A 14,990-nucleotide genomic window follows, 5' to 3' on the forward strand; every position below is an offset into this window, starting at 1 on the left:
TAGGAGCAGTTAATTATAGGAGTACACTGATTTAACATTAAACCCATTGTCAGACAGAAATATTGTATTGTTTATTCCACGCCTTTTATTTTCCTTGTCAAAACCTGCCATCTAGTCGTGATTTATGTGTGTTGTGCTTGTAGCGGCTAATGTGGCCTCAAGACTCCAGGCTCAAGCAGAGATAAGGAGTGGGCTGTAGAGGTCTGGTAGGCTCATTGCTTTCTAACTCCACAGGCTGATATTTCTTTTCTTTTAAGAACCCCAAGTGACACTGACACAAGTGACATCCCTTGAGTAAGCTCTGGCACAGGAAGATCACATCCCCATTCTTTTCCCAACTAAAAAGTTCTGATTGGTTCTGAATGGAGGGTCTAAAAAAAGATTTTCATATCATGATGGGAATCATAGCATGCTTTAGCTTGACCTATACAATGGACTATAAGTCAGTTTATCTCAGTCCCTCCTGCATCAATTTTGGATATTGTGTTTGGAATCTGTCTCTTGTGAACAAAATATTAAATCACTGCAGTGCCCTTTAAAAATAACATATGGCATAAATGGCTGAGACATAAGTGAGTGAAAGACAGCCTCATGTTCAAGAGGTTAAAATTGGAAAAGAGCTGAAATAAAGCCTTGTCTTTTTGAGAGTATTTTACTCTCCAGTGTAGTGGAGACTCTGAGCCTTGTGCCCCCTCTGACTCTCTGGTTGCACTTATTCTCATGGAAGTTATTTGCTGTTCCAGACACAGACTACCTCCCACTGACACAGACACACACACACACACACACACACACACACATACATACACATACACATACATGTGCATACAAACAAACACACACATTCCTTCTTTTCTTGCTTCCATTGTTGATATCTCATCCGCTTTGACATGTTAAACTATTACTGTGTCATCTCGCTACATCTAGTGTTCATTCTTTCTCTCTTTGTTGCTGTCTGTCTGTCTTACTGACTGCCTGTCTCTCTCCCTTTCTCTTCTCTTCCTCCTGTCCCCTCTCTGCTATGGCATGGAGAGCAGAAGAGGAGAGAAAAGTAGAGGAGACAGTGGATTTTGCATGCTCTAAATACAGCTTCTACGTGTGTGGGATGCTGTCATCAAAGGAGAGAAGGGACAGGGTTCAGTTCTTTTGTGATACTGTGTGTGTGTGTGTGTGTGTGTGTGTGTGTGTGTGTGTGTGTGTGTGTGTGTGTGTGTGTGGTGTGTGTGTGTGTGTGTGTGTGTGTGTGTGTGTGTGTGCATGCGGGCGCACATGTGTGCTGTCATGTTGTATGTGACTAGCTAACATCAAAGATGCTCCCTTATCCACCTCTCTCTCTCTCTCCCTCCCTCTGTTACTCTCTCTCTAATCCTCCTTTTAGCATAATTTTGTCTGCATTGCCTTTTTTTGTTTTGTCATTATGCTCTGCCTTTAGATTGCCTTTCTGTTTTGGTGTGTCTCACTTCTCTTGCATGTGCTTGGCAGGGTGTGACAGCATTGAGAAGTCACCAAAGAGGTAAATGATGATGGGCCATCCATCATGCTTTATGGACTCTCTATGGTGCTGCCGTGGAGAGTGGCTGCAGTGTGCAGTAACTCTGTCCCTCCATATAACCTGGCAGGGGCTCTGGTGCTCACCTTTGCCTCTGCTGGGTGAGTGTTTATGTGTGTGACACACAGGAAGCATTGGTCTGACTCACACACTTAAGTGTTTCTCTGTGCGTGCGTGCGTGCATACATGTGTGTGTGTGAGGGGAGAAACAGATAAAGTGTTTGTCAAAACTGCCAGACTTTGTGCAATGAGCCTTCATTATGGTCTGATATGCCACTGGTGAGAGCATCAACTCTGACCAGCAGCCGTTAAATGTGTGTGTGTGTGTGTATGTGTGTGTGTGTGTGTGTGTGTGTGTGTGTGTGTGTGTGTGTGGTGTGTGTGTGTGTGTGTGTGTGTGTGTGTGTGTGTGAGAGAGCGAGACCGAGAGAAAGAGAGTAATAGTGTGAATTTGTTTGCATGTGTGGTGCGTTTGTGAGAAGTAATCCTAGAAAATGATTTTTTTTACTATAGGTTTTTTATGTTTTAAAATGAGGGGGGGTGCAAACTTAACTGTAGTACCGATATGTCAACAACGCCACCTTAGGACTTTCACAAAAAGAATACCCAAAACTTTAGCTTTCAAACCCAATTCCTTACATTTAACTACTTCAACGTTTTTAAACTAGGGGTTCTTACAAACACAGGCATGTCCAAAATTAAAAACTCAGAGATGTAGATTAAAAAATATAGACATATTGGATTAAACCAATCAGTAAAAATGTATATAACACAATGAAATAAAAAAAATAAAAAACTACTGGTTGTAAAATACTAATGACTTGAAAACACAAATAAAAGACAAATATTAAAAAAGAATGGAGGTTATACTTAAAACGACTAAAGCCACACTCAACTGGAAGGGCACATGGAAGTGGCAAAAACCTTCATGAAGAACAGCAAATAAGAAAAAAATAATCAATAAAACGAGACGCAGCAAAGGCACCCATTCATGCACATAGAAGAAAAATTAAGCGTTTACTTCTCACAACCCACTGTCCTTGTGTAGCTCAAAAACACATACTTCAATTTAGTATTCCTATTTCCTCCAAAACACAATGATACAATAAACTAAAATCACTAAGGCCAAAATTACAATAATGGTCAACTAATCAAAAGGCCATATAATAAAAACCACGCAGAAATCAAAACAAATCAGCTTGTGTAAAATTCAGACTAAACAAAGCAGCAGTGGTAGTCTCTGCTCTGCAGGCACACAAAGACACGGGTTAGATGTCACCTGCTTTAACAGCACACTAACGTTACACAGCAACAACTGCACCGCCTGGCTTGCAACTATCTAAAATCTTGACATCCTTCTCACTGTATTACAGCCTCTCTTGCAACCTTTTTTCTTTTATATCTGTCTATCCTCTCTCGCCATCCTTCTCTTCCATAACCCCCTCCCTCTGGTGAGCTCTTTCACACTCTTCTTTTGTCACCTTTCCACATGGAAGAACACTTGTTGTGACGGAGTTTACTCTGTCTATCTCTCCCTCTCTCTCTCTCTCTCTCTCTCTCTCTCTCTGCCCTCGTCTCCCACACTTCCTCTCCTCGCAACCACTCTCTTAGTTCCAGAGGGAATCACACTGTCTGAACCAAATGTGCCACAAACTTGTCAGATGATGTTTGTTTTTCACCCCCTTCTCGTACCTCTTCTCCTGTGTGTGTGTGTGTGTGTGGGGGGGGGGGGGTTTAACTCTGTCTACATATTTGACAAAGTGCTGTGACATGCGCTAGACTCGCACGTCAACCGAATGAAAAATTTGCAGTGTCATTATTGAAATAGAAATCTGCAGAGGGGGGAAAATAGCAGCGTCCAGACCGAGTCACAAGGTTTGTGTGATAATAAGGTTTGTATGTTCAGACAGCTTGTTAGCATATCTGCAAAGACAATAAGTAAACAACCTTTCCACTGAGGCTCCCTAGAAACTTTGTATAAAGGATATTTTGCTGAACCAAAGGTGTTTAAGTAACTGAACAGCTGCAATCTCGCCAGAACTCCACAGAGAAACAAATTCTCTATCCAATAAACTGTAGCGCACACACACAAGTTCCATTTCACTGAGAACATTATTTGCCTTCTTAAATAACTGTGTGCAGACTGGCACAAAAAAGAAATGCAACACCATTAAGATCGGTCTTGTTGATTATGGAGTTAGAAGTGTTGGACTTTAATCGTGATACTTTGGACCCTTATTTAAGCTGTTTAGCATAGTTTAGTTTGCTGATCATTGCTGCTTGCCCTAACTTAGTTGCTTTGAGCAACCAGCACTATATAACAAAAGTTTAATCTGTGAAGGTACAGAGAACTTGGCCTTTCAGTAGTCAGTACGGCCAACGGCTCGTGTCTTAGGCCTAACTAATCAATGGTGGATAGGACAAAAGGATGGAAGAAAAAGAGCAGGGCAAAATAAACTAAGCAAGAAGGACAGTTAGAAGGGTAAGTCTGCTGATGAGCATTGTAACTCACCTCTGGAAATCCCACACTGTAAATACACCTCTAAAAACTCATCCCAAACTTTGGCAAGACGCGGCACCAGCACCAGCATCCTTTATGAATGTCACACCCTGTGAGAGGAAAATGATTACGTTGCAAAGAAGACAGGGGGTGGAACAGGAGGGGGTGGCAGAAAAGGGGGGGAAGAAAAATCTCTTTGATGGATTATGCACCTCGTGGGACAACCTTGTAACATTTTTGGACAGAATTCTAGCTTGCCCCGATTCTCTGTTACAGTGACGATTCTCTTTTAATCCTCCATCTCCTTTTGTCATCCCAGACGTGCGCTGGCTGTGACAAGTGCGCCAGCGCTGATACTTAATGATACCGCTTGCAGGAACTAATTACTACCAGTGATTAAGAGAGGAGACGTGGCTTCTACCACACATGCCGTCTTTGAGTGGGGGAGCTTTTTAATTGCCTTTGCCAAATAAATGATGGCCAAAGATGCATGGACCCGGGCTTCTTAATGGAGTCTTAGAGCTTGGTGGCAAAGAGCAGAGACTTCAGGGCCATTGGCACTCCCAGCACACAGATGGTGCAGCCTGTTCACGACCAGCGCCTGTTGTTGATCGGTGCGTTAAGGGCACCTGTGAAATTAAACAGACAAATGAATTCCCCAAAGGCTGCAAAACAGAATATTAGCATTTTATGAAAGATGGCTAAACTGAGGCATACATTAACTGCTTTTAATGCTAAAGGGCAAAACATTTGGAGGTAGTTAGTCAAAGGTTTGCGCCTTTAAAGTTATTCAAGGAAGCAAAGATATGGCTGTAGTATCACTGTATTCTCAGATGCATGTTGGAGACGAGGTGCTTGTGTAGTTTTGTTAGCCCTTAAGCACATCAAGACCTAATTAACAATCATGTTCCACAGCCAGGTTGTCTTTGGCAAAGATCCAGTCCAACCAATAATTCATTTACTGAACAGTTACACATCTTCCTGGGCAGTAAAGCACTTACAAGTTCGACATGGTTCTTGCCATGAGCACTTAGTGGTAAGCTACCTAGTGTATATTTTCTCCTTTTATGGCTGTGAGTAGCTCTCTCTGAACACTGATAATTAAAATGTCTATTTCTTCACCTCAGTATGTTTTTAAATTCTAATCTGTGAGATTCCTGTTTATCTTTTTATTGATTTTGGAGACACCTTTGGTTGGGGGAAGTCATTTCTTCTGTGCTCTTGCACTGTATTTTCCAGTGATCCCTTTAAAAGTGTGTCACCAGTACTCTGACGGCACTGACAGCAGCTCCCTTAAGCTCAAGCAAGCTAACATGAAATGAACTACTGACACTAGTGAGGAAAACACAAAGACAGTTTATAAGACGTGTCTAAGAGCGACCATGTCCACAAAGACACGATGACATAATGAATCATTCTGATAAAATAAACATGTCGATGTGATAACTATATCATGGCATTATTGCTGCAGACATGCTACAGTTGCCTTGGATACTTAACCAAAGGCATCTGCTGCTTAGTAAATTTGCCAGTGGGCTTACTGTAAATTGGCACTTAGCAATACATCTAAATAACTGCATCTCAATCTAGGCACTCATCCAAAACAATAATATAAGTCAATGTGGACTGCAGCTAATAAATGACAGTGCAGTCAGTCCAAGGGAAAATGATCTGCATCACTCAGTCACCATCGCAAATCTTTCATCATCTTAGAAAGGCAATGCTAATGTTGACTCTTGCTTAAACTCAAAGACATCTTGCTTTTTTGCCACCCTCTGAGCATTTAATAGATTTCTATGCTCTAAGTTTGGACCTCTGCACAAGGTGCTCTTCTTCCCGTCCACCCTGCCTTGGTTACTGCCTCTGCTCATGCTAACTACACAGTTGTTCTTTTATTTGTTAAATCACTAACTGTACACTGGGTGCAGTTTTTAACTTCACTGTGCATTTCAACATCCTGCTACTAGTACCAATGACAGAACTGACAATGTGTTTTTAATTGAATAACCTCATCTTATTCTTATAATCAGTCACATCTGATAGATGGAGGTCTGAGCATCATACTGCTTTGTGCCACCTAGATGTTCTTCCGGGCAGAACTTTCATATCCTTTAGCTGTGTGCAGGCGGTCGTACCGGTGAATCAATAGTAATTTAACAGTGAGTTATAGCTAGATATGTGGACAGCGTGAGTACGGTATGGGTCTGGTGTGTTTACTTAATGAGGGCTGAGTCAACAATAATGACACAGCATTTATTTTCGTTCTTGTTCTCCTCTTCACTGATTCCCAATCTCCCTCTCTGTGATTTCTATTATTTTTCTTCTCTTGATCTTATTACATCATGACCCAAATTTTGTCTTCATTATAGTTTAAAAGTACAATGCACTCCAAAGTCACTTGCAGTGAATAACACAGACTCTGTTAGTCTGTTTCAAGCTGTTCCCTTCTTTCCATCTCTGTGCCTTTACTCCTTACTGTCTTTTTTGTTTTTCCGTGGAACGACGAGGACCTGGAAGTGCTAGTTTCTTTCATTGCTCTGCCTCTCTTTCATCAATGAGGTGGACCGCTGAGAAAATCTGCCACCACTCGTAGCTACGTGCAAGCTACAGCGCTTTCAACAGGGCCCAGATGTTGATACCTACTGGCAGTTGACTCTTGACGACAATGCTCCTGTTCTTTAATTAAACTTTGGGAAAGTTGTTTTTGTTTCCTTAAGTGAACTATACTGACAATCTTTACATGAGGGAGTAAATGTACGGCTCTTTGATGTTCTTTTTTTCCTTTTTTTTTATACCTCGGGCTTTGGCAAAGTAAAATTTTACCCCTCAAACGACAGACCTTACCTCATCCTCTGTTGTTGTTTTTAGAAGATAAACTTACATAACATGGTACTGGGAGCATACACATGGTAAACAAATCTATTTAAATAAAACGACAGAGTATTTGGCTGTCTGCGGTCACAACTTGTTTTGCTGCATTGCCTAAACTTAGACATTTTGGTCTATTTTTAAATTATTTGAGGACTTAATAAAAATGCCTGTTTTCTGTGCTGAGATATAGACTATATTCTTTGACTTGTATTTTCATTTTCTGAAGACACAAAAGCATAGATTCCTGCTTCCTGTCACAGAAATAGCTAGTAAGCATTAACAATTGTCTACCATTGGATATTTTCCTAATTAAATTAAATGTTTTTTTCATTTTTTATTTCTCTTCTAACTTTTTCAGTGCTTCTTAAAACTGCAGAAACAATTCTGTCCTATTATATCGCATCAACTTGTGAGCATTTGGAGAACAGATAGACTCATTATTAATCATTTGGTGTCATCTTTGGGCAACACAAAATGTGTGTGCTGATGAATTATTGATGTGATCCTGGAGATAACAGTTGCGTCTAAAAATGTCATCATTACCAGGTTGAAACCAGTCTTCATGTCCCCTTAATGTGATTACACAGTCATAATTGTGCCGTTATTAGCCTAGTTCATAATTCAAAACAGCAAAGCTCACTAATTGGCATGGGTCCATAGCATGTTGTCACTCATTCTCTCAATTAAAGGTATGTTTTGGCTATTTTAATTTGTGTACTTGCGCATATATGGTCTAGCTGTTTGCTGTGGGATACAATGATTTCCAATCATAAACACATTTTGGTGCATTTGTTGCCCTACTTGTATGGTGATATAATATACAAATATATTTTTAAAAGTAATTGCAGTAATTCTATTAATTTTTCTGTGTATATTAACGTGCCCATTTTATGCTCATTTTCCGGGTCAGAATTGTATTTTGAGGTTGTGGCAAAACAGGTTTACATGGTTTCATTTTCAAAAAACACCATATTTTTTCCGCACATTGCTGCAGATCCTGTTTTCACCCTGTGTGTTTAGGTCTCTGTTTAAGCGACAGGGTGAGATATTCACTTCTATACTATCTTTGTTGGAAGTCATACATGTGCAGTAGCTAGATAGGATCACATCAGCTGGATAACTCTTTCTCCAATTTTGATCAGTACAAGGCAGGATTAGATAGGAGACTTCTTTAAACGATGGCCACTTGTGGAATATCTGCAGAACAGGGACATATAAGTAGTTCTTTGGTAGTTCATGGTGAACTGGTGTGTGTTGTAGCAGTGTGTTGCCATTGAGAACAAGCTAGCATGCTAGCGCTAGCTAGGGTAAACCCTTTAAATTTTGAGTGCTTGCACCGTAAGTAGTACACTACTTGGTATAGCACCTTCATATCGTGGGATGTAATTGACATTGGCCAGCGCCCATGTAACTCAGTTGGTAGAGTAGGCGACCATGTATAGAGGTGTATTCCTTTTTTTGACTCTGACCTGCAGCCCTTTCCTGAATGTTATTCCCCCTCTCTCTCTTTCTTGTCTTCATTTGTCCTGTCAAATAAAGGCTGAAAACATGCCTCCATGGTGCTAGCAAAGCTTTAGATTCTTGTTTTCTTCCCACTTGCTGTTGTGAAATGAGAATGGAGATTTACTATTTCTAGTTGCCATTTTCAGTACTTTGGCTTCTCTGGAGCGGGTACTCCACAGTCTTATTGGATCCTCTCTGCTATTATTTTTATATATTTTAGTAATCCCATTCCTCTCGCTCTTCCCCAGTCTTGAACTCCTATTTGCCTTCATCAGACCTCACTCATTTTGTCAACTGAAGATGTCCCTCATCTTCAGCTCTCTTACCTCGCTCCAAAGCTCTAGCTTCTCCTTCTATCTCCAGTTATCACCCCACCTTTCCCCTCACCCTCCCCACCTCCCCCTCTCTCACACTCCATCACTAGCTTCTTATCTGCCTCTCTCTCTGCATTTGCATCACCCGCCCTTTCTCCTCTCCCTTTCTCTAACTCTTTGCCAAAATGAACTCACTCCCCCCATCTCTCTCCCCCCCTCTTTCTCTCTCTCCACTCTGTATGGGTCTCTCTCCCTCTGCGTCCCTCTGAGGCATGTTTAATTAAGCGTAGGGCTATGTGTCAGAGAGAGAAAGGGAGAGAAGAGGAGAAAACTAATGCTATCTGGAGCACCAGGCTAGACTAGGCAGGGTCTCCTCCTTCTCTCCTCCTTCTTCTCTTGTTTTGTCCTCGCCTCCTCTACCTCCCCCTCTCCCTTTGGCCTGGGCCAACCGTAATTACCCTGCTCATTAGCAGAAGGAATAGGTAGGGTGGAGAGAGGGAGCCAACAGGGGTGCAAAGAAGGACAAGAGGAGAGGAACAGGGGAGCAGTGGAGGACAGTTGAGACGGTAAGAGGAACACCTAAGATTGTCCTTTAGGGCTGTGTGTGGAGAAATGGTCAACCGAGATAGTCAGAGAATGCAAACTTTAGGGGCTTTTTAGGGAGTATTTAGCAACCTTTTTTTACTGCCACACCTTTTTTCTTTACTTCCAAACTCTGGAGAGTTTAAGCGTATAACAGACACTCCAGCAGCAACTTTTGGTGCTGAAAGATTAAGCAATGTTAATAAAATTAAATTAAAGTAATTTTGGCTCTTCAGAAACCTATGGGTGATGATTAAGACTACATCAACATTTTTTACAGTCTTAGCAAACAATACCGTAACCTCCTTGAGTGTTGCTGTGTTTAGTTCTGGTAACATTGTGAAAAATAGAGAGCTTAAGTCATGGCATCATAGCCAGCTTAGCATCTGTTCCACTAGCTTCTGTAACTTAATGTATACAGAAAAATAGGAAAGCTTTAAAATCATATTATGCTAAATTTTCACATGGCTTGCCAAAGCCTACATGTGTCACAGAGCAGAGTCCTAGCTGGTGTCAGGTGTGTTGATGCACAGACCTTACAAGCTTACCCTCTTGTTTGTCCAGGCAAGGTTCCAAGAGAGCAGATTCATCTGGCCCCCATGTTGGGAGCTCTTTGGCTGTTTTGCCTCCTGTGTGCAGATTGGCTCGGGTGTGCCTTCCTTTTTAGCAAAATTAGGAAGCAATGGACAATTTTATTTTTAAAGGTGTGTTGTTTCTTCAGGAGACCTCAAACTCCCCCATCGTCAGGTCTTTTGAGTTTGTGTGGTCCTTTGATTCCTTTTCATTTGTCATTGAGGGACTATGCAAGAAAAAAGAAATGTCAAATTTAAAATATTATATGTCAAAATGTGTTCAAAGTAAGCCAAGCATAACTTGGCCGAGTCTTGTATCTAGGGAAAAGAAGACTTCCTCTTTTATTCTCTGCTTCACCTTCTCCCTTTATTTCTTGTGTATTACCATGCATGTATCATTTCATGACTCTGTGCACCTTTCGCTTGCTTTTTGCTCTCTCTCCTGAGTGCTTTCCTTCTAATTTAACCCGCATTTTCCTGTATTTACAACTTTCAGGTAAATACAAAGTGCTATATGTATGTATGTATGTATGTATGTATGTATGTATGTATGTATGTATGTATGTATGTATGTATGTATGTATGTCTGTATGTATCTGCAGACTTGAGACTTCTAAATAAAAAAATAAAAAACCTACTAACCCTAATGTTACTGCAGGCTCGTCAAGAACAGAGTCACAATCTAAAAGCACAGGACTGCAGTGTCATAGAGTGCAGTTCACTCACGGTTGTTGCTGTTACAGGATGATTTGTCTTTTGTCTCATCACTGCCCCATCAACCTCCAAATGATGTCCCTCTATATGTGCCCACATGTCAGTAACCACGCTCATCATGTCTTTTCTTACTAAGTGACCTTAAATGCAACCACGCTCATCATGTCTTTTCTTACTATGTGACCTTAAATGCATGTGCATGAAGAAGATAGGTACATTTGATTGATTACACGAAAGATGGGCTTCAGATGTAAAGCAAACTAGTCTTCCAGGCCAGTGAGCTTGCTTGATAACTAACATGCATGTCTCCAGGCACAGAATATATTTAAAACAAGGTACAAAAGCCTTAGTAAATCTGGCCCTGTGCGTCTGTTTTTTTCAGTTAACAGTCAGAATGTCAGTTTAGAATGGTAATTTCTGATTGGCATTTACCCTTCTAACACAAAGTTGACTGAAAGTTAAAATTTAGTGGACTGGACCAGCCAGAGACAATTGTTTCATCTCAATGCTGAGATCCTGTGTGGGCAAACTAGATAACACTACATTCATGTGTTAAAATAGCTTGTGTGTGAGAGAAGAGAGAAAGTGAGGTTATGGGTAGTTTTTATCTTTTTTGGTCCCTTGTGCACTTCAATGGTTCAATCAGTAGCTTCTATTTTATGACCAGCGTGGAGGGGTTGAGTTACTAATGACATTTTTGAATAGTAACTACTTAACTATTGTGGTACTAAAAAATAATATTTCAGTTTTATACTAGTTATATACTTTAAAATTATCAATTATTACTAAATTAGACATCACCCCTACCTAATGATTTATTATTTTACCATAATTGATTCTTATTCTGTCAGTTGACGTGAGTGTGTACTGAACTACTGTAGCATGGATGAGAAATTTCTGAAAAGTTGTCTTTCTCAAGGAGGGAGTATACCAAGCTCTTTGATTTTATCGAGCAATGGGAAGAATGTAATAATAATTATAATGATAATAATAATAATAATAATTACAATGTATACGATATTAATCCACTAGGGGAAATTACAATGTTTTCACTCTGTTGTTATTATACACATTACACACAGGCCTGAATTACGCACACATGCTCAGTACCTATACATGCACTAATGAAGAGATGTCAGAGTGAGGGAGCTGCCCATGGAAAGGCGCCCTAGGCAGTTGGGGGTTTGGCGCCTTGCTCAAGAAGATCTTGGTAGTGTCCAGGAGGTGAACTGGCACCTCTCCAGCTACCAGTCCACCACCATACTTTGGTCTGTATGGGGACTTGAATCTGTAACCCTCTGGTTCCCAACCCAACTCCCTACTGACTGCACCACTGACACCCCCAAATCTCCTGTAATGCAGTTGTTTGAGGTAACAAATAGGTAATATAGAGTCAAATATACAAAGCAGCATTGCAACAGTGTCACATATGTGACATACAGTATATGTTTAAACCATTGTTCTACAATTGTACTTTGCTGTATCTAATAGGCTTAGCCTACACCAGTATTTGTATCACAAAGCTCTTTACTATTAACCTTTCTGTCCAGGTTTCCTTTTATAAGGGCCAAGTGGGCGTCCCTCAGCAAAGAAGCCAGTGATACAGTGTCTTCAGTCATTGTGATTTAATTAGAGGAATTTGGCCGCAGACGCCATCATCAGGTCCTCTTATTTGTAATCGGAGTGAGTTGGCTAGGGTTGACGAGCTGACGTCCAACACTCAATGACTCTTTAACCCCTCTGAGTAGACAGACTTTGTTTTGTCTCACCATCTCAGGCAAACACGATACTGCTGAAATCGTGTTTCAAAGTGCATGAAAACGGAAAGATCTAACAAAACATCATTATGGTGAAAAAACAAAAAACAGTCCCTGGACCTAAACATTTCCTAAAATGTTGTGACTTAAATGCAATGGCTTTAAATTCAAAGGGTTTCCCATTCAGAAAAAAGTGATAGAAAAATGTTTTCTGCAATTAAAAGATTACATGGAGGAGACAGAATATAGCCTATGTAGACTGTATTGCAAAGTGTAGTCCCGGTCAACCAACAGATTACCCAGTACTATTTCAGTTAGTGGGTACTAAAGACAAGTGACTGTTTTCACTCTGCGCTCTAACAGTCAACCATCTAGTCTCATCCAGCATTTTACATGGCGGGTGGGCAGTCAGTGCCACAGGGGGGCCGCTGCACTCTGTGCCTGGGCGTGCCATCCCCGGCAAGTGGTAGACTTTCCACCTCTACTTTATTAGATTAGACTCTGGCCCTCCTCGGGTTTGTAATTGCATTTGCCTGATGCTGTGTATTTAAGAATAGAACGGCCTCGGCCCCTGTGGCCCTCCCTTGCCTGATTTCCCAGCTGCCTCCACAGGGAGAAGACCAGCACCAGCCCCAGGATAAGAAGTCGTCATGACAACCAGGAGGCAACTGGTGAGGGGAAAATGGATAGACCTACTCTAGTCTTCCTTTCTCTCTTAGTGACTTTGCACTTTTCTTTCCTAGTGGATATTTTCTTTGTCATTTACTGTTTCCTAACATCTGTGAGGCAATTCACTTTGGTTCATTTCTTTCCACCCCTTGTTCTTCTTCTGAGAGGGTAAAAAAGAAGCCGCAATGTTTCTTTGTGCTGGGTTTCCCTGGGAGCGAGAAATGAAGGGCTGTCGAATGGGGACTCATATTTCATCCTGTCCATAATTTATGGAGAGACTAGGGTTAGGAAGGGACATTGCGCTAACAGGGGGAATGCTTGTCATAAGCATCTCCCATGAGTCATAATAAGCAACTGGAAGGGGTACAAATCGATGGTGACACATGTTTCTGTTAGCTACACAGTGCACTTGATGCCTTTTTTTCTTCTTACTTATTTGCAGATAAGCTCCCACTAAGTATCATTATGTGTCAGTGATACTTTGTGGCAATGTTTAGCGGTTTGTTTGAGGCTACTCAGGTAGGCTTGTTAGGCCTTCCAACTAGCACGCTAACTGCTATAGCCAATGTGACTTGAAAAACTACTGATATGTACTGTATGGTTGGAACGTGACCTCTTCCAGCCAGCTCTGCTTTAGTGAGAAAGCAAGCATTTCTCTAGTATATGGTGTGGGACAGTGACATTCTTATGAACTGGGAGTTGCAGCAGCCGGTAGTATGGTCTATCATAAACTACAACCTGTCTGCTAATCACAAATTACAGCAAGCCTCTCCTATAGCCCTGATCTAGCTCTCTCCACAGGGAAGCCAGGGCCAAGGAGAAGAATACTAGCTCCTGCCAAGTCCCCACCACTCACTACTACAAGGTGCTTATAAATCGGCATCCTCGCAGATAGGTCAAGGTTTTGATTTGGTCGTGACCTTAGTTCATAAATCTCAATGATGTAGGGGCCTTGGTTAAAAGGCTGCCGGATCAACACTCAGATGGGGCACCCCTCTCTCACTTTCTGTCTCTTTCTCTCCTTCTCTGACTCTCTCTCCTCTTCCATCTTTCCCAACTTCAAGTCCCTTTTTTCAGTCGCTGCTGCAGCCTCGAGTCCCCACACCCTCTATAACGAGAGAGAAAGAAAGAGAGAAAGAGAAAGAGAGAGAGAGAGATGGCGAGGGGGTGAAACAGGCATCAATAAATCAATATGTTTTGCGCCACTAAGCTAGGGTAAGCTCACTCTGTCAAAGCTGCGTGTGCATGTACGCACACACACATATACACTCACTTACAATCCCAGCAAATTTCTTTCAACACACAAACAAATGAAGGCCCAGGACAGAATGTCCCTTGCCAAAAGACATTTTGTTGTTTTAGGGACTTTCTTTTTTTCTCATTCTATTTCCTGTTTTGGATCATTAAGCCATTGATTTTTGTTTCAACGGGTAAGTGGCGGTGGAAAGCCCCCTGGGAGCTGGCTGAAAACCTCAACAGAGTGGCCCTTGCAGGAGTTTCTCTAGTTGTGACAGGCTGCTCCCAAGGGCCAGTGGGCCCTCTTAACTCTGCAGGGGAGAAACTATCGCCTGAAATCAGTCACTCTGCCTCAACATTCCCAGGCACTCCTCCATTAGAGTATTTACTGGGATACCTATAGATTTCTTCCTGCTAAATTTCTTTGCAACCAAAGAAAGGATGTGCAAATTTAGTCATGGATTTGGATTCTGGTCCTCGCAAAAATTCTTGTAGGTGTACAAATGGTCAGTTCTCTTTATGGATTTTAAATGATGTAAAAAGTTGGTTGAAGGCCCTATCACTATGTCGAATATTTTTAGGTCCGTGGGGGTGGTGAGGGTAGAGGAAAGAGCTGGAGAGATACAGTGAGATAGAGTAGCAACCCTGGCAGACCAAGATTCACTTGGCCAACGGCCAGCAATATATTACAGTCAGATATATAGTAACACAGATGGATGCACT

At 41.5% G+C, this 14,990-nt stretch overlaps 1 protein-coding gene across 10 annotated transcripts in view; it reads left to right on the forward strand.

Moving 5' to 3' along the window:
* Window positions 1-14,990, forward strand: part of celf4 (CUGBP, Elav-like family member 4) — an 82,019-nt gene that overhangs the window by 32,652 nt on the left and 34,377 nt on the right. The gene's annotated exons all lie outside the window — the stretch shown is intronic.

The sequence above is a fragment of the Etheostoma spectabile genome, chromosome 4 (genome assembly GCF_008692095.1).
Source record: "Etheostoma spectabile isolate EspeVRDwgs_2016 chromosome 4, UIUC_Espe_1.0, whole genome shotgun sequence".
NCBI classification, from domain to species: domain Eukaryota; kingdom Metazoa; phylum Chordata; class Actinopteri; order Perciformes; family Percidae; genus Etheostoma; species Etheostoma spectabile.